We start from the raw sequence: 19,745 nt of genomic DNA, 5'->3' as shown, positions 1-19,745 counted from the left end.
TTTCTTGGCACAGGTTTAAAAAATGTAGGGGGCTCCTGGGTGGCTCAGGCGGTTAGGTGTCCGACTTCAGCTCAGGTCACCATCTCGCGGTTCGTGGGTTTGAGCCCCGCGTCGGGCTCTGTGCTGACAGCTAGCTTAGAGCCTGGAGCCTGCTTCAGATTCTGTGTCTCCCTCTCTCTCTGACCCTCCCCTGCTCATACTGTCTCTCTCTCTTAGAAATAAATTTAAAAAAAAATTTTTTTTTAAATGTTAACAGAATGCCTTTGGTCAGCCTGACACTTTCCAGTTCACCACGTTTCTCCTCTTCTGCCTAGCCCTGGAGAAAGTATCTGTCGCCTGCTGGCCCCGGGACCCCAAGTCAGTGACCCTGCTGTGGGCTTTGTCAGACAAGGATCTTAAAACTGGAATCCACTTCCTCCAAGGAACGTTCTCTTTCTCCTCACACAGCGTGGCACCTATAGGCGTTCCTTCCTATGCAGCGAAGGTGTGCACAGCTATTCCCCAGAGCTGCCGCCCTCACAGACAGAGCCACAGCCTGGCCCTGCGCCTGGCCCACCTGGGGACATGAGGTTGCTTTCCTTCAGAGCCCAGACATGGGAGAATGTGGCCTTTCTCCAGGAAGCCATGCCCGTTGTGCTGGTGGCCCACGGACAGTGACCTGCCCCCGAGTCTGAGGGAGGCTATTCCCGCTCAGCGGGGTCTCCTGCCTCAGGCTCCCAACTCCTCTGTGATGAATAAATCATATATGAACAAAACAGGGCGCGAGGGTGGGGGGAAATCCCTCTCCTTTCTCTGCGAGGACTCCAGCTCCTCGCTACAACTATCTCGGTTCCTACGAGGGAGATGGGGCCACCCTCACATGAACAATCGCAAACACTGGCTCCTTCTGGGGGTCCTTATGTTTGTCACACCGAGAAAAGCACATCTCCAAGGGGGCTCCCTCCCTGGCCTTGGAGACAGGTCAGGTCGAAATGTGCCCAGCTGCACAACGGGCCCCAAACTCTTTAAGCAGGTTTAAATCCCAGGCCACAGATGGAGTGGACAAGAAGTGAACCTTTTCCCCCTCGGCGTTGTGGGGGTGGCAGACTGGGGAGATAAACCAGACACAAATTTCAAATAAGTGTGGATTCTTTCTTTTTCACTTCTTTCGTTCTTTCTTTCTCTCTCTCTCTCCCTCCCTCCCTCCCTCCCTCCCTTCCTTCCTTCCTTCCTTTCTTTCTGTTTATTTTTGAGAGAGAGAGAGCAGGGGAGGGCCAAAGAGAGAGGGAGAGAAAGAGAATCCCAAGCAGGCCCCCCACTGTCAGCACAGAGCCTGACGTGAGACTCAAACCCATGAACCATGACATCATGACCTGAGCCAAAATAAAAAAGTTGGACACTTAACTGACTGAGCCACGCAGGTGCCCCAGAAGTGTGGATTTTTACATCTGATTGTCAATTCACTACTTTTTACATCAAGCCTCTGTTCCACTGAGTGGTCCCCCCCACCTCACACCCAAGGAGTGCCAGGCGCTCTAGGAGCCAATATGTCAAGCCACCATCCTGGATTGGGTCCCACCCAGGTCTCTCCCCAAAATGCCCACTGGCTACAGTCTTTGGAGCTCAGCCTGTGAAGGTCATACTGAATCTTCCCCGCACCCCCTTCCACGGAGTCTTCACGCCTCCTCTGCTCAGAACCAGGTCCTCCCTGGCTTGGCCAGGACATGAGAACCCCCCACCCCGCCCCACCCATACAACAATTCCGTCGAGGCTCCTGGTCTGCGTGGACAACCGCAAGGTGTGCTAGCTTCCAGGCTCCACCAGGAGGGGGCGTACAGGTCCACGCACGTCTCCACACCTCAGTTCTTCTGACTCCAGGATCTTGGATCCAGGATCCAGGATCTGACCCTTCCTAAAAGCACTCCATCTTTTCTAAGTGAACCCAGCCTCTGCTCCTAGTACTTCCTTAGCAGAGCAAAGACCAGACTACAAACTCGGCACCCCCTCCCTGGAAGGCTGGGGCGTGGCGGGGGTGGGGGGGTTTGTACACGCAGAAAAACTACCCTTGAAATCACCACCCTGGTCACAAATGCTGTGCCCCACATTCTCCTTGTCCGCTTGGACATGATCCACCGGAACTCAGAGAGGGGACAATTGACATAGGATGGCATTCAAGCCTGCCAACAGCTGCGTCATCCGTGTAGTTAGGCCCCAAACAGACAACATAAAACCTCAAAGGATGTTGCTTCCACTCCTACCTGTACCTAAGTCACCAGGGTGAATTGGCACTCCATATGGCATTTGCTTCAGAAGAGATCGCCTCTCTCCTCCAGGGATGTATCGTGCCCAGAAGAGAGCACTTGGGTTAGGATGATGGCTCTGGAGGGCCAAGCAGTGGCCTCAACATGAGTCACAAACATCATGACGTCATGCGTGTGTGCAGAGACCCTCCCACCCCACCCAGGTCTCCTGTGCTCTGTCCTCACCCTTGGTATGAACACTGTGAGGGCCTCGCTCATCCTATTTGTGAAGGGTTTTGTTAGTTTTTTGTTTTCTTTTTTTAGCCAGATATGTGGGTCCCTAAAACTTCCGCCCTGCACAGGTTCTACTTCTGTCCTTTTGAGTTATAAAGAATAAAACCTACCTACTTCCTGAGGCAGTGCCTTTGATCTCCCCGGGGTCCCGCAGTCCCTCCCAGTCTGCACCCGAGCCCTGGACCAGCTCTCAGGCGCCCCAGCACCAACCCCCAGCCAGACGGGAGCGCTCCTGGCAGCGCAGGCTCCTTCCATCAACTTCGACTTCTCTGCCAGAGTAGCTGTGATGAGCAGGTAACAGTACAGGCTTTCGAAAGGGGCAGAATGAAGGCAAGATGGGGTTGCTGACTTGGTGGTCCTGGCTCAGAGTGCACTGCTGGGGGGGCGGGCGAGTCTGGGCGAAGGGTGGGAGAGGAGAGGGCGTCCTGGAGGTCAGGGCGTCTGAAAACAGCCAGAGGAGCTTCTTGGGGCGGGCGGGGGAGGGAGAGGTGTCTCAGCTGCCAGTGCAGGAAGGAGATCTCTGAAATTCTCCCAGGGCGACTAACTTCTAACCCTCAGGGACAGCGAGAGGTTCCCCTGCCAAGCTCCCTGGTCCTGGGGCCCTGGAAACCTCAGCGCGGTCTCTGGAGTGTGTGTGATTATGCAAGTGTCAGTGCATGCTGTGTACATGTTTGTGCGTGTGTGTGTGTGTGTGTGCGCGCGCACGAGTGCTGTGTGCACATGTGCATAACATGTACGTGTGCGCATGCGGGGTGCACGTGTGCACCTGTGTTGTTAGGAAAACAAGCTGAAACTGCCGAAGGGTTTATGTGAGAAGGAGGAGAGGAGGGAAAGCCCAAAGGTCTATTCTTTTCATTATAACATTATTTATATATGTACAAACACAAAATCAGATATGAACCCTTTATTCTGATTTCTTCTGTACAAATTTTCTTTTTCAAATTTACATAACAAATACAAACAAAACTGGGCAGGGGGAATGCTAAATTCAATTCAACAGCATTAATTTAATGTAGATGAAATTAAACTGTGGGGTGGGGCGCCTGGGTGGCTCAGTCCGTGAAGCGTCCGACTTCGGCTCAGGTCATGATCTCATGCTGCGTGGGTTCGAGCCCAGTGTCAGGCTCGAGCCTGGAGCCTGCTTCAGATTCTGTGTCTCCCTCTCTCTCTGACCCTCCCCTGCTCACGTTGCCTCTCTCTGTCTCTCAGAAATAAATAAAAACATTTTTAAAAAATTTAAAAAAAATTAAACTGGGGCTTGGAATGGACCTCTGACTTGCTGTATGAGGACTCTGTGTTTGCTCAGATCACTGCAAAGCTTGCCTTCATACAATGCTGCCCCACCGTCTGCCAGTACCTAAAACAGCATCTCCACATAAAAAGTGCCCCAAGGGGCAACTGGTGGCTCAGCGGGTTGAGCATTGGACTCTTGACTTTGGCTCAGATCATGATCTCAGAGTTCACACTCCCTCCTCCCACCTCCCCTCACCGTAGGGCTCGGCACTGGCAGCATGGAGCCTGCTTGGGATTCTCTCTCTCTCAAAATAAATAAATAGACTTAAAGGAAAAAAAGACAACAGGGGTGCCTGAGTGGCTCTGTCAGTTAAGCCTCCAACTCTTTTTTGTTTTTAAGTCTATTTTATTTATTTTGAGAGAGAGAATCCCAAGCAGGCTCCATGCTGCCAGCGCAGAGCCTGACTCGGGCTGGAACTCACAGACTGTGAGATCATGACCTGAGCTGAAGTCAGAGGCTTTAACTGTCTGCACCACCCAGGCATCCCTAAGCCTCTACCTCTTGATCTCGGCTCAGGTCATGATCTCACCATTTGTGATTTCAAGCCCCATACAGAGCTCTGTGCTGATAGCATAGAGCCTGCTTGGGATTCTCTCTCTCTCCCTCTCTCTCTGCACCTCTTCTGTTCAAAACAAACAAACAAACAAACAACTTAAAAATAGACATCAAAAGTCTTAGGGTCATTTGTTTTGTATGGTTAATATAAAAAACACATTTAAAAATTAATTTTTAGGTATGATAATTGTTATGTTTCCAAAAGAACTCACTACCTTTTACAGCTACAAACTATAATGTTTATAGACGAAGTAAATGATATCTGGGGTATGCTTCAAGATACATTGTAGTGCGGCAAGAAGTAAATGAGAATATAGCTGACCCAAGAGTTCTCCCGGATCGACCATTGCTGAAGCTGGGTAATGGGTCCACAGGGGTTCGTTGTGCTATTTTCTCTACTTTTCTTTGTGTTTAATACTTTCCATAATAAAGTGTATAAAAATCAAGTATTTTCAGACAGAACGTATGTTATAAAACCTTAAGAATACATTGATATAGATTATGGTCTTCCAATGAACCGTTTTCTTGATTTGGTTTTCAGGGAAGGGAGATACAACAATTTTGACTAATGGTCTTGCTTCTTCCAAAATGTCTAATATGCCTGGCAAGCTGAGAACCGAAGTAAGAAAACTGATCGGGCCTTGATGGGCAAGCTGTGGGACTGGAGCTGGAAAAGCAGTGTGAAAATCGCATCATGCTGTGTGTATTCACTGTAGTAAAAATCTGTGGAATGGAGGTCCTTAAAATTTTGGAAAAGAAAAACTTTTTTTTTTTTAGAAATTTGGAAATTAGAAATTATAATCTGGGAGAAGTGCCAATACTTCCTTTAGTTTTATCAGAAAGAACATTTTCAGTTACTTAAAATGACAGATTAATTCCATAAATTCTAGAAGTGATCAGATATTTAAAATAAACTGATCTTGGGGTGCCTGTGTGGCTCAGTCCAATATAAACACTTAAACAACATTTTAAAAATATTAAAAAATCTTTTCAATTAAAAATAAAATAAATAGGTGCCTGAGTGGTTCAGTCAGTTAGGCGACCAACTTCAGCTGAGGTCATGGTCTCACAGTCTATGAGTTCAAGCCCCATGTCAGGCTCTGTGCTGACAGCTCAGAGCCTAGAGCCTGCTTTGGATTCTGTGCCTCCCTTTCTCTCTCTGCCCCTCTTCTGTTCACACTCTGTCTCTTTCTCTCTCAAAATTAAAATAAAACATTAAAAAAAGATGTTTAAAAATAGAGAGAGATAAATAAATAAATAAATAGAATAAACTGACTCTGAAAGAGAGAACACAGTTAAAATGGAGGAACAAGAAATACCATTTGGAGATAAACACAAAGAAACTTCAATTCCAGGAAAATATTTTAATTTTAATGATTTTTTAATGTTTGTTTTTATTTTTGAGAGAGAGAGAAAGAGAGAGAGAGAGAGAGCACAGAAGCAGGGGAGGGACAGAGAGAGAGGGAGACAGAGGATCCAAAGCAGACTCTTCACTATCAGTGCAGAGCCCAAAACGGGGCTCAAACTCATGAACCATGAGATCATGACCTGAGCCAAAGTCAGACACTCAACCAGTAGAATTGATTTTTCCCCATTGATTACGTCTAATCAATTACATTAAAATGCACTGTGGTTTGATGACAAAACAAAAAATAACAATGTTTTACATTACTTCAAGTTATTGAATTATGAAATTTTGCCCAACGACATGTATGGGGCTCCATGGCTTTAAAATGCATAAAAATTAATAAGTTGGAGCCAACCTACTAAATAATGGCATTCTAATAAAGTGTTTTCATGGCTTGGTTAATAACAAAGATATTGAATAAAATCCTAGGCAGTGTTACAGAAGTCTAGAAGTCCTTTAAATGGGACTACTGCTGTTTTTCTAGAAGTAATGAATACCATGAGTAGTTTTATTCATGTGAGGGGTCCTCCATACATGTCATCCAATGTCCACCAAAGTCATTGGGAGAATTTGGGGCATTTTTCCTGTGTCACACCATGGCATCACTTAGCTAACAGCCACCAAGTCATTCAGGGAGGTCATGTGAATATTTCCTAAAAATCAAAAAGTGATTGGAAATTACCAAAAATATTTGGCAAGTTATACTACAAATTATATCACATGATTGGCAGTTTTATAACATATAGTTTTGTTTGGCTAGGAATAAAAAGGAGTCATTTTGCATTTTGATTGATTGATTGATTAAAGTATTATGGTACTAGCTCTTGGCACTTTTTAATATCACCCTGTGTTTGCTGGACATAGGTGTTTTCCTGAAGGCTCATACAATATATAGGTGCTAGTTCCAATTCTGCTATTTTGCTAGCTGTGGTGACCTTAGGGCAGTTAATTGATATTGCTAAGATTTAATGCTGTCATCTGTAAAATGGGTATAATGTTATTTTACCTTCCCCAGAGCAATGTTACAAGAATTGAATAAGACAATAAATGTTAAGACAGGGCACAAATATCAATATAAACACAAACAGTAAGTTTCTACCAAATAATGGCAGGAATACACATAGTTCTTGATGGTTGGAAAAAATGACAAAAATAATAACAAAAATATCCAAGGCAGGTCACGAATGAGAAAGATAGTAATAAAAACACTCAGGTTAACTCAAGTCATCAGACCTAAGAAACAATTTCCTCCCTACTGTTCTCAGAGGAGACTGGTCTCTTAAGCTCCTGGGGAGAGGGGGTTATTTCCCTCTGGTGCACGAGGCCATGCTGGGTGCGGGAGCCCCAAGATGGCGGATGTGGCATGTTGGTGCCACGCCTCAGTGTGCGTGCCTGGCCTGGCCCCAGCCACTCTCCTGGTTGCCAAGACGAAAACCTGGTCAGGTAGCCACTGCCCCTTCGCCAGGACTGACCCTGCCCTACAGCCTGGAGCCACATGCAGATGACCTGCAGCCCCGAGCACAGCTGCCCAGCCAGGTGGCAGCCACAGGAGCAAGAAAGGAGAAGAAATACCCGTGGCTCAAGCCACTATGTTTTGGGGCTTCAGCAACAGTAAACACAACCCCCAGATGCCAGAGTCCGGTGCTTGTCTTGGTTGTCCGGACCCTGAGTCTCTGTGGCAGGAGACCCTTCTCTCTGCAGAGCATCCTTCCTTTCCTTCAATTAAGACAAACACGCCCTTTAAATTTTTGAATGTTTTTATCATTATGAAATACTTCCCTAGGTTGAAGATAGTCCTATTTGATTTTCATAAACAGCATGGTTAAGCTCGTCATCATTATGATTACCCTGCAGACAATGAAGCCTAGAATCTAGAATTTAGGTGCCTTTCTCACACTGGCAGTCGTCATCATTATGATTACCCTGCAGACAATGAAGCCTAGAATCTAGAATTTAGGTGCCTTTCTCACACTGGCAGCAGTGCCAGCTCAGGGCTCCAGACGCCTGGACCCCAGGAGCCAGTGGACGCCTGGCATGGGGCATGGCAGGAAGCAGGCCTTCTAAGTATTTGGGAAGGAAACACCTTTTACATTGAGGAGAAAGAAAGATGTAACAAAAATTCAATATACCATCTTCAAAATATCTGACACATTTATTTTCCTGCTTCTTCCTGAAAAAAGGCAAATTAAGCCTTTACTATATATCTGACACAAGAACACCCTTTTCTTGCTTTTCTTTTGTCAGGAAAGAGGTGTACTGTCAAGGTTTAAGAAATACAGTGGGGAGGCGCCTGGGTGGCTTAGTTGGTTAAGCGTCCAACTTCGGCTCAGGTTATGATCTCACGGTTCATGGGTTCGAGCCTTGCATTGGGCTCTGTGCTGACAGTTCAGAGCCTGGAGCCTGTTTCGGATTCTGTGTCTCCCTGTCTCTCTGACCTTCCCCTGCTCACACTGTCTCTCTCAGAAATAAATTTAAAAAATAAAAATAAAAAAAAAGAAATACAGTGGGGCGCCTGGGGTGGCTCGGTCGGTTGAGCATCCAACTCTTGATCTCGGCTCAGGTCGTGATCTCACAGTCTGTGAGTTTGAGCCCCGAATCAGGCTCTGACAGCACAGAGCCTGCTTCGGATTCTCTCTCTCCCCCTTCCGCTCAGGTGTGTGCCCTCGCTCTCAATAAAAAAACAAATAAACTTTAAAAAAGAGAAATACTTCCGCATGAAGCTGGGTTTGTTAGCCCATGTCTAATTTGCATATATTTAAAATTTTCTGTAATGAAAAGGGGGTTTTTATTGATTGGTTTTCAATGCTGCCTCTGTCCTAGGGCACTGTGAGTGAGGCAAGCCCTTCCTCTAACCACAGATCTGACCACAGCCGTGCCACTCCACGTTTCTGGAGAGAAGCCCCACCTGCCCCAGGCTTAGCTTTCAGTCCAGGCGGGCTGAAGCCAAGGCTTCCCCTCCACAGAGCGTTTTTGCTCTGCCCTCTCCTCTGATGGTCCCGAGGCCAGGAGGCGGCCAGATCAGCGGCCCGCCACACTGTGCTGCCCGCCCAGCCCTGACGCCTGCACCCGGCAATGGCAGGGTGGTCTTAGAAGTGGAAAAGGACCCGAGGGCACCCACGTCACCCTCCCTGTGACATGAAAAAGGCATTCCTTTTCTCTTGGTATCCTCGCACCACACTTCCAGTGTCCCCACAACAGTCAGGGGCAGGGCTGGGCATCCTCAGCTGTCTGGGCGTCACCCACCTGCTGTGGCATTCCTCAGGCCTGTTGCTGCCTGCCAGGCCTGGCCAAGAAGGCAGATGGCCACATAAAAATAGTTGGGGAGCCCTTGAGGTGCCACTTCTCCAGCTGCTCTGTTGAGTGGAAGCCAAATGAGAGAAGGGACAAGGCATGGCCTCTGACGGGACTTCGGAACAGAGGCTGCCAGCTCAGTGTGTCCACATGGTGGGTGAGTGTAGGCTCTGGTCCAGCGAGGATGCACAGGAAGGGCAAGGCTAGGGAGAAAGTCTCACCCCTGAAGGAAAGCCTCATGGCCCCCAGCTTTCCCTGGAATAAGCACTGGACAAAATAGTCCCTCCTGTTTCATCAATTTCCAATCAATTCTATTGCAGCTGAAACAGTTCTGTTGCATTATGCCAGTGTAAATACAGCTGCCGAGTTCCGGGCCCCACTTCTTCTTTAAGAAGCTAGGATCTAGGGGCACCTGGGTGGCTCAGTCAGTTAAGCCTCCAACTTGAGCTCAGGTCATGATCTCACAGTTGGTGACTTCGAGCCCCGCGTCGGGCTCTGTGCCGACAGCTCGGAGTCTGGAGCCTGCTTCAGATTCTGTGTCTCCCTCTCTCTCTGCCCCTGCCCTGCTTGCGCGCTCTCTCTCAAAAATAAAATAAAACATTAAAAAAAAAAAAAGCTAGGATCTAGGCAATGAAGAGCCACTAATCAGCAGACACGAAGTTTCAGTTGAGCAAGATGAGTCAGTTCTAGACATCTGCTGTACAACCTTGTTATCCACAGTCAATAAATGATACAGTGTATGCTTTGCTAAGAGGGTAGATCTCACACCAAGTGTTGTCACTACAATCTAGTAGAACTTGAAAGAAGAAAAGAAAAAGCAGCAGTTAGAGCTAAGAAGAAGCCAGAGGCCAGGACAAGTTACTTGGCCTCTCTCAGACTTGGTTTCCTCGTCTGTAAAAGGGTGAGTAATACCTGCCTTGAGAAGGATGATTCTTAAATGAGATGCATTGAATAAAGCATGATGTCCCCTGCCTGGAGCACCGGGCACACAGCATCAGATGGCTTGATCTCTCCTGATTAAGTGAACGAGCCATATAGCCTATATTTGGCAGTTAGTCACAGATACACTTTAGTGGGGATGGGACAGAACCAGGAGATGAGCCGTCAGGGTGAGTGGAGGGTGATGCCTTCTGGATCACAGGGCCAGCTGAGACGCAAGGGAGGGGCTGCCACAAAATTCCTGAGAACAGCTGAGGCAGCTGAGAGCTGGTGGGCTCCCGTTTGAACTGAGCTGAACTCTCCAAATAGCCTTCTCTTACCCTAGACAAGGAACAGTAAGAATGGCACGTTGTTTTGGTCCGGAAGTTCAGGGTTTGCAGGCATCTTCCCGCACCTCATCTCAGGTGCTCCCAGCAAGCCTGTCAGGTGGAAGTGCTCCCCTCATCCCAGAGCCCTGGAGCAGGGGCCACAGGGCTTGTGGGAAGGCGGGGGGGGGGCGGGACCCCACTGCCCCACCTTCCAGGATGTCTACCACCTGGATGAAAACTCAGTTCCTGACTGGACCAGAGGGAATGACTAACAACGGAACCCAGGCAAATAACTCGTTGATCAGAATCACTTGTGAACCATTTTGACTCTGTTTTTAAATGTTTATTTTTGTGAGAAAGAGAGGGAGAGCAAGGCGAGAGAGAGGAGAACAGAGGATCTGAAGCGGGCTCTGCACTGACAGGAGACAGCCCGATGTGAAACTCGATCTCACGAACTGTAAGATTATGACCTGAGCCAAAGTCGGACACTCAACCGATGAGACACCCAGGCGCCCCCGACTCTGTTTTTATAAAAAGCCATCTGGGGGCACCTAGGTGGCTCATTTGGTTGAGCATCAGACTCCGATTTTGGCTCAGGTCATGATCTCACGGTTTGTGGGTTCAAGCCCCCCATCAGGCTCTGTGTCGACAGTGCTGAGCCTGCTTGGGATTCTCTCTCTCTTTCTCTCTCTCTCCTCTCTCAAAGTAAATAAACTTAAAAAAAAATAAAATGCCACCTGAATTTATATTTAATTCTGAGAAAACCCTAGTGGAAACGTCTTTGTTCAGGGAGGCATTACTAAATTTTTCATGATTTCTTATCATGATATTCTGGGTCCTCCCTCCAGAGAAGGAAAGTCCTCTGCACTGGAAATTTTCTTGCACTCTTATTTTCTTCATTCATAATTATTTACTGGGTGTATTGACATATTAAGTAGTATCCTGAGTATTGTGGACCCCAGATAGGAGGTCTAGTCTCTAACCTTGGGAACTTTCAATCTGGTCCAGGAAGTGAGACTTCCAAATGAGGAACACCTGGAGAATCTGGTCATGGAGACATTCGGTGAGCACATAATACTGAGGTTGGTGCAGACACACAGGACAGACTGAAAGTCCAATCCTGACATAACTGTGTAGTGATGTCATGTCCAACTAGAATCTGGGACCAGAAAAAGAACACATCAGATTATTCCATCCTAGAGGTCGGGATGATGTACATTAAGTTAATCCATCCCACAGGGGTAAATAACTGGAACATTCCAGATTGTGCTTTGCATTGTGAAAATGCAGTAGAGCTTTAACTATCTTTCTTGGCACCATTTCATTATGTAACAGCTGAGTTAGTGATAGGAAAGGCTGGAAAATAGATGACCAGGTCCAAACAATGCGGACGCATCCCGAGGCAGGGAGAGGCAAGCTGACACACACCAGGAGGAGGTGAGGGAAATGGCCCAAGGGGGTGACGGGCAGAAGTCCCAAAGGTGGATGGAGCATATTGCCTGGGAGTGCCAAGCAGAAGACACAGGTGGAAATCAGACCAGCAAACAGAGGTGGCACTGAAGGGAACAAGAAACAAGAAGCAGGAGCTTCACCGGGAGATGCTCAGCTCCTCAGAAAGCTTGGGCTGAATTAAGAAAGCTCAGAGACTCAGGGTAGGGGGACGCACAGCCAAGCCAAATCATGGGGAGGGAACAAAATTCTGTGGCTGAACCAAAGGTCAAGGTTCAGTGCAGGGATAAATTAAATGAAATCTTTTTCCAGCCATCAGTGGATGCAAGTTCATGCCTGTAGGATTTTTATCACAAAAAATGTATCCTGGCAACGCATACAAATGCTCGTTGGATTCATTATGAGCAAGACGCTAGAAACTACTGGTCAACCTCAGGAGGAGAAGCCAGAGGTCGTAGGAGGTCCCCAGGAAATGCCACTCCTTGGGACTTGGGCTCCTTGCCCCAAAGCTGGGTTTCATTATGTGGTCACCTTCACTACTGGGGACTCCCAGCCTTGTTGGGAGACCCCTCATCTCATTAGAATGGGCCCTTTGAGTCCTGAGCGTCCAGTGGATCATTCTCATGCTTTCCGGGGGGGTGGGGGAGGGGGGTCTGACTTCTGGACACACTCATTCATTCACTTCCATCACTTTCTTCCTTAATATTAACATGAAACAGATTTTTCCCAGTCTTTTAATAGTAAGAATGGCAGCCATCACTATTAGTTCCCAGCACATCACATCAGTATAATTGTTACTTCTTTATCTGCTGCAGAGGTTGCTAAAACTTCATGACAATTACAATTAGAATATAGCACAGTGTCTGGGATGTAGTAAGCATTCAACATTTGTTGAAGAAAAGAGTGAGTAAATCAATGAATCATCAGCACTCAAAATAGTGTCCTACGACAGAACCAGACAACAGCCTGATGTGGCTCTGACCTTGGAGCTCTGACCCCCCAGGCCCTGCCTAGAAGCGGGTCCAGTAGGCAGAGGGAGAGCCCAGGCAGAGCCCAGCATGGTGTTTCCACTGGCACATACGTTGGTGGAAATGCATGGCCCGTTTTCTCTAGGTTTCTCCTTCTCTCTTTCCCCATGGAAGTCTGTCTGCCTGTCTGTCTCCTCCCGTTTGTCTTCTTCCTGTCCTCTCTTTTCTCTTCCTTTACTAACACGTAGAATTGAACATTTACTGTTTATCAACTAGGTAAACATTTGTTTGATTTTACATAAAAGGTAATTCAGTATTTCGCTCTCACACATACTCACATACACACACCCTTCCAAATCACATAATCACTCGAATCAAATTTTACTTAGTACAAACTTAATTTTTTATACCCCTATGACTGCAACAAAACAAGGTTGTCTTCTGCAGTTCGAGGACTGAGAGATTAATTGTTTATATGGTACATACTTTAAGACAAACGTGCTGAGTGCCTGTGGTATGCCAGACATCAAATGAAAAGAACCTTTACATTCCCAACACACAATGTGCCCAACGATCCTGTAAGGCTGGAATGATGTCCCGCATTTCCCCACGTGGCAGAGCTGAAATTAAACCCACTGTCCAATCTCCAAGCTCCATGACGCACTAATCCCAGCCGCTTCACTTTATTAGGGGGAGAGTTGGGTGCTCTACCATTCCCAAGGAGAGGACACTGCAGAAGCCACATAGAAAGGGACAGAGAACACTTTGCAAAGGAAGTTGTCCTGGCAGGAGGAGCACCAGTAAAGTGCCCCCTTGGGGTCTATAGAGCTGTATTGGCAAAGCTTCCTTCCCCCAAGTGCAGACTCCGGGTACAGCTGGCCCGAGTGTCCTTCCCTTCCTCAGTGGCATGTGGGGGCTCCCAGGGATCCCACCATTCTAATGGGGCAGGGGCCAACACCTTCATTCACACACACCAGACCTCAAGTCTCTGCCAGCTGCACCTCTAAAGCATTTCTTGTTTAAGGAAAAAGCACAGGCTTTGTCTCTCTGTCAAAGAATTCCAGGCATCGGAAGACCAGGAGAGGAGGTTTGGGGGCTGGTGAGGGTCTCCCTCCTCATAAATAAATTCTCACCCTCAGGCTGCAATGAGATTTTCCCAGCACAGATACTCTCTGGGCCTCTCTTCTGGAAAGAGGACTGGCATCATGGATCTAAATCCTTGTAATCATAGCATTTGATCCAGTAATTGCGCTTTTAGGAACAAATCTTCAAGTCTAAATTCAAAAATACTTCATGCACAAAGATGTTTGTTGAAGCATTATTGATAGTAGTGAAAAATAGGAAATGACTCAAAGAGCCAAACAGGAGGAAATAATTCGAAGAATAATTAGAATAATAATTAGAATACTCTATAAGATGTTGTGCACTCAGGGTGGTTTTATGAGGCATCATACAAACACGAAGAAGCTACGTTTACAAAGTTCATTTGTTTTGAAGCACACAGGCAACATGAACCTAATGAAATTTAAGGAAAGTAGTTGTAGAATAAAACACTGCCAGGAAAGCTTGCTGGAGGGGAGGTGGGCAGGGGAGGGGCTAGATGGGTGAGGGGCATTAAGGAGGGCACTTTTTGGGATGAGCACTGAGTGTTATATGTAAGTGATGAATCTCTGAATTCAACTCCTGAAACTAATATTACACTATAGGGGTGTCTGGGCGGCTCAGTTGGTTAAGCATCTGACTTCAGCTCAGGTCATGATCTTGCGGTCTGTGAGTCCGAGCCCTGCATGGGGCTCTGTGCTATGGCTCAGAGCCTGGAGCCTGCTTCTGATTTTGTCTCCCACTCTCTCTGCCCCTCCCCCTCACACACTGTCCCTCTCACTCTCAAAAATGAATAAATGTTGAAAATTTTAAAATATATTATACTACATGTTAACTAAAAAAAAGGCTGCCAGGAAATGTGTCAAAATGTTAACTAACTAATTAATTAATGGTGTTTGGGATGTAGATTTTATCTTTTGTTTACTTTTCAGTCTTTTCCAAGTTTTGTCAAGTTGTCTATTACTACCCCTCCCCTTTTTAAATTGTGGTTTAAAAAAAGTGCATAACGTCAAATGTGCCACAGTCACCATTTTTAAGTGTACAATGCAGTAGCATTCAGGACATTCAAAACGTTGTGCAACTGCTCTCCAGAATTTTCATCTTGCAAAATTCATCTACTAGTTTTTAATGGAAAAATATCATAAAGATTCTTTTTAAAAATATAAACTGCCCAAGGCGAGTCCTAAAAATTGTTGTGCTTCAGCTGGTTTTAAAAATCCCTAGATGAGTGGCTCAGTCGGTTAAGCATCTGACTTCAGCTCAGGTCATGATCTCACCACTCACTCCAGAGTTCAAACCCTACATCAGGCTCTGTGCTGACAGCTGGGAGCCTGGCGCCTGCTTCAGATTCCAAGTCATCCTCTACCTTTGCCCCTCCCTCGCTCACACTTTGTTTCTATCTCTCTCTAAAAAATAAATTAAAAAAAAAATCCCTAGATGAAGGTGACTTTCCTTACGTCCCCTTGTCTCCAGCCTAAGTCACCTGGCTGGGATATATCAGAGCCCCTTCTCCTGGGCAGCTCCCCATGAAATGCTCCTCCCAGCACTTCTCCCCACTCCTCCACAGTGCTGGGCTGATTTTTGTGGCCTCAGCCCCTAATCCTGCACACCCTGCCATGTGTCTATGTATAAGGGGCCAGGGTGGGGGAGAGTGAGGGGGAGGTCCCATAAGTGTGGCCTGGGGGTGCTGGGGGAGCCCTAGATGTTTACACTCAAGATCTTTGCATCTGCTCACTTCCCGCCCGTTCCCCCATCCCCCACCGTCATGTTGCTGAGGAAGTAGCTGAAGCTTACAGGTCACATCAGGCAGGGATCAGATCCTAGGGTTCTGTCACCTCATGCAGAGCTCTTCCAGAACATACTGAAGACTTATATTGTGCACAGTATCAATGAAAATGGTCAGTGTTAGAGCTGATTCCATGACTGGGAAAATAACAAATTTAGGTTGGGCTCTGGGTAAAGCCATTTGACTACAGCCAGATGTGCTATGCATTTTTCCCTCATTGCCATACAACATGGCAACAACTCCATTCCCATCAGAGAGATGTCACATCCTATTTGGGACACAGTTGATTTACTACACTCAGTTCTATGCATGAATGTTTATTCTTCATGGTGTACTTCATGGATATATGCTCACTGCTTTCTTAGAAATAGGTGACACGGGACAATGAGGTCGCGTTCTAGATCAGCTGGCTCTTGACTGATTTAAGTTAGGACAGGTATTGATCAGTTACAGGAAGTGAGAGCCACAAGGGAATTTTAAGATCATCTGGTCTTACTCTCTCACTGGCTAATGAGAAAACAGATTTTATCTCAGCCTAGAACTTCCAGGATGCAGGGTTAAGGGTCACAGTTAACTTTCTGATTCATTTCCCACGTAGAACAGAAGAGGCTGCAGGGAGCCCCACACCACATGCTCTTCCTCTCACACTCCAGGAAATTAGCGATTCCATTAAAACAAAGATATTCTTAATCACACATCCCAAACCTGTCTTGTCTAGCAAAGGTACATAAAACAGGATCTTTATTTTTGTTCCCAGCCCAACACAAAAGTGGCCAGAGGGGGAGCGTAGGTGGGTGTGCCTCGTCACCTGACCATTTCCCCTGTCCAGACGAACTCATAGAAACTCCAAGGGGGATGGGGACGGAGCTGCGTGTGAAAGCCAGGCCCAGCCTCCTCAGTTCTTTGGCCCTTGGCTTATCCATCTGCCTACAGCTGTCAGGCAGCTTTAGCAGCTTACTGGCTCCCAAACGAGCAGGGCACAAGCACATGTGGCTGTTCGGTTCATGTTGGGGGGGCTGGATTAGATCCAGAAGACCTGTGGTCCTAACTGCCCAGCCAGTATTGCGGGGGCGGGGGGGAGGGACCCCAGAGCTCTCGAATGAATAGGGACTCACATCTTTCCTCTCTCATCACACTCGACTCAGAATGGGTTAGAGAGACTGTGCCCAGTTTTCAAAGACCTCCAGCCTTTGGCAGCCCCTTCCTGCAGGTCTGCTTCCTCTCTCAGAGGCCCTTTTTCTCAGCCACGTGGAACTCTGTACTCATCCGTCCCTTCTCTGTGCCCATGAAGGGAAAGCAGCTCCCTATCATACCTTCAGCGGCAGCTTTGTACCAGCAGAGACTGAGACTGTGGCCAGGACGTCTGTGTCCCCCGTTCCCTGGACTGTTTCGTTCACAGTTCCTTCCCAGCCACCATGGCTGCATCTGAGAAATTTACAAACCTATGGGAAAGTTGAGAAGATAAGGCAATAATAACATAACACCTATTGTTAACAGCTGCCACACACCAGAGGACCCAGGCCTCGGGCTGCACCCCTTCCTGCATGGCCCCTAGGATGTGCCCACTGGGGGCCCGGACCACTGCTTCAGCACCCAAGATGGAGGGTGCCCTGTGCAAACATCCCAACCTGCTTCCAGGACCCCCATGCCCCACGGTTGACGGTGACATTCATGTGCACGAAGGGGTGGCCCAGGGATGGCTGTGTGGGGATTTGGGGGGACTGGGGTGTTCGCAGCAACACAGGAGGTTCTTCCCAGTGTGGGATGGAGGTAGAAGGGGAAAGGGGGGGCAAACTGAAAGTCGGGGCTGGAGGGTGGAGGCTGGAGCCTGGGAGCGTTTACTTAGAGTCAATAATTCAACTGAGCAATGGCAACAAACAGCCTAAATTAGGTGCTGAGTACTCAGGAGAGGACAACCGGCTCATCTCAGGCTTAACGTGTGATGGTGGAGTGTGGACAAGGCTGTGAGGCCCTCACCTGCTTCCCTGGCATTACAGAGGGTGAGGGAGGGGGTCAGGGCCAGGCACCCAAAGGTTAAGGAAATTAATCCTTAAAACTGGAAACATTTGGAAAACTCCAAAAAAGAAAATGTTTAAAGTTCTCTACCTCTTTCCAAGCACAGACACACATTAGGACTTTCCCAAAGTTTCCGTGTGTCTGAAAAGAAACTGCTGGTGCGGGTAAAAGAGCATTGTTGCTTCCTCTCTGCGTGGCATTTCCATTCGGCCCGGGAGGGGGTGCGGTCCAGGCTTTCCGGAGTCTCCCTACCTAAAGTGCTCACACAGGGAAACGCATGCAAAAGTCTCTGGTGGATGTACATTCCAACTGAAGGTGCCGCAGAACCAGAGCCCCTGGGATAATCCTTTCATTTTACACATGAATACACTGAAGCCCAGAGAATCTGAGTGAACACAAAGCTGATTGGAAACAGAACCGGAATTGAAATCCAAGTCACCCTGACTCACCACCCGGTGGTCATTCCTTTCTACCACACAAGACCGCCTGGAAGAGGGACGATTGCTCCCCAAGGGCCTAATTCAGGCCCAGAAGTAACCATGATTTCCCCCGGGAAACACTGAGTATCTGCCACACGAACGGGCACAGGAGTGAGTGAGCCCTGCCAGCTGGAACCGTCCACAGGAGTGGACTGGGGAGAGTTCTAGGTGTGGGTGTCAGTGGTGAGCATGCCTGGGGGCGGGGAGGGGGCGCAGCAGCAGAAGGGCCCAGGCTGGGTGGAGCAGACAGTGGGGGTAGGGAAAGAACCAGGGAAGCTGAGCAAGGAGGGGAGGGGCCAGAGCCTAGAGGGCCGGGAAGGCAGGCCCTAACAAGTGGGGACTGTTACCTCCTGGAGGGTGTGACGGAAACAGGTGTGGGGGACGGGGGTGAGCGGGGACGCTGTCCTGCAAACCCTGGGAAGCAGGAGGAGTGGAGTTCAAAGCGAGATCAGGGCTGCACCAGGTTAGAACAGAAATTTGGAGCCATGCTTTGCATAGGCAGAGACGTCTCCTGGTGCCCAGAGACGGCTTAGTTCATTCAGTTGGGAATCCGCCTGACTTCTGCCGGCCCCTTGAGGATAGAGAAGCGAGACCTGTATGATTAAACGCTCCTAGCGTCCTCACTCCTCCAGCGCGGCGCTGACTCGAAGAACATCCGCACAGGCACACCTACCTACCCCCCAAGAGCAAAAGGGAGTCCACGCGGCACCCGGGACGGGGGAAGTTTAGGGGACCGGCTGGGGTAGAACCTGGCCCTCTGCGCCCTCCCGGGGCCTAAGAGCTTTTCATCGCTGATTTCCAGTGGAGAGGCTTGGGAGACGACTGTGCAGTGTGTGTGTGTGTGTGTGTGTGTGTGTGTGTGTGTGTGTGTGTGTGTGTTCATTGTCAGATGGAGTCAGGTATTCGCTTTTAACTAAATCCCACTACGAACGATTCGGAGTTGTCGAAATGGAACGGTATCTGTATTTCCAGACGGAGACGCAGGAAAGCGAGGACATAAGAACCAAAGCCCGCGCGGTTAGATGTGTGTGTAGGGGGAGTGGCGGGGGGCAAGTGTCACAGTCACACTGAAAAACTCCGCCTTCATGTCCCAAAGCACTCTCGGGCAGGGTTTGACCCCGCGGCGCGGGCGGGGGGCCGGCGGGGACCGAGCGCACCGGAAGCTGCGGAGCGCCCCGCCAGCCCGCGCGTCCCTGGAACCCACCCCGAGCGGCTCCGGGTGGGACCCCGCCTGCCCTCGGAGGCTCAGCGGAAACGGTCTCCCTCCGGGAAGGGCCAGCGACAGGGGGCAGCTAAGTGGGGGCAGGGAGGGGCCGGAACCTGGTCCTTCCCGCCTGCCTCCCCACCTTTAAAGTCTCCACCATCTCACCCTATCTCCACCCCCAACCCGCTTCGGTGGGCGCCCCAGGGACCCGCTCATTTCCAGGCCAGGCCAGGCTTCCCCAGTAAAGGGTTCCTCAGCCCCCCTTTCTGTTCTCTCTGCTAGGACTGCGCGGTGTCGAGGCGGCCCAAGGAAGAGGGCGCACAGGGGGGCGGGCCTCGGTGGGGCACCCGCGGCGGCGGGCCGGGGTTAAGAGGCCTAGGGGACGAGGAGCGGGAGCCGGGCGGAGAGGAGGGAGGCGCCAGGCCCGCCTGGAC

This window comes from Crocuta crocuta, unplaced genomic scaffold, assembly GCF_008692635.1.
Source record: "Crocuta crocuta isolate KB4526 unplaced genomic scaffold, BGI_CrCroc_1.0 scaffold26, whole genome shotgun sequence".
NCBI classification, from domain to species: domain Eukaryota; kingdom Metazoa; phylum Chordata; class Mammalia; order Carnivora; family Hyaenidae; genus Crocuta; species Crocuta crocuta.
This window is presented reverse-complemented; position numbering follows the sequence as displayed.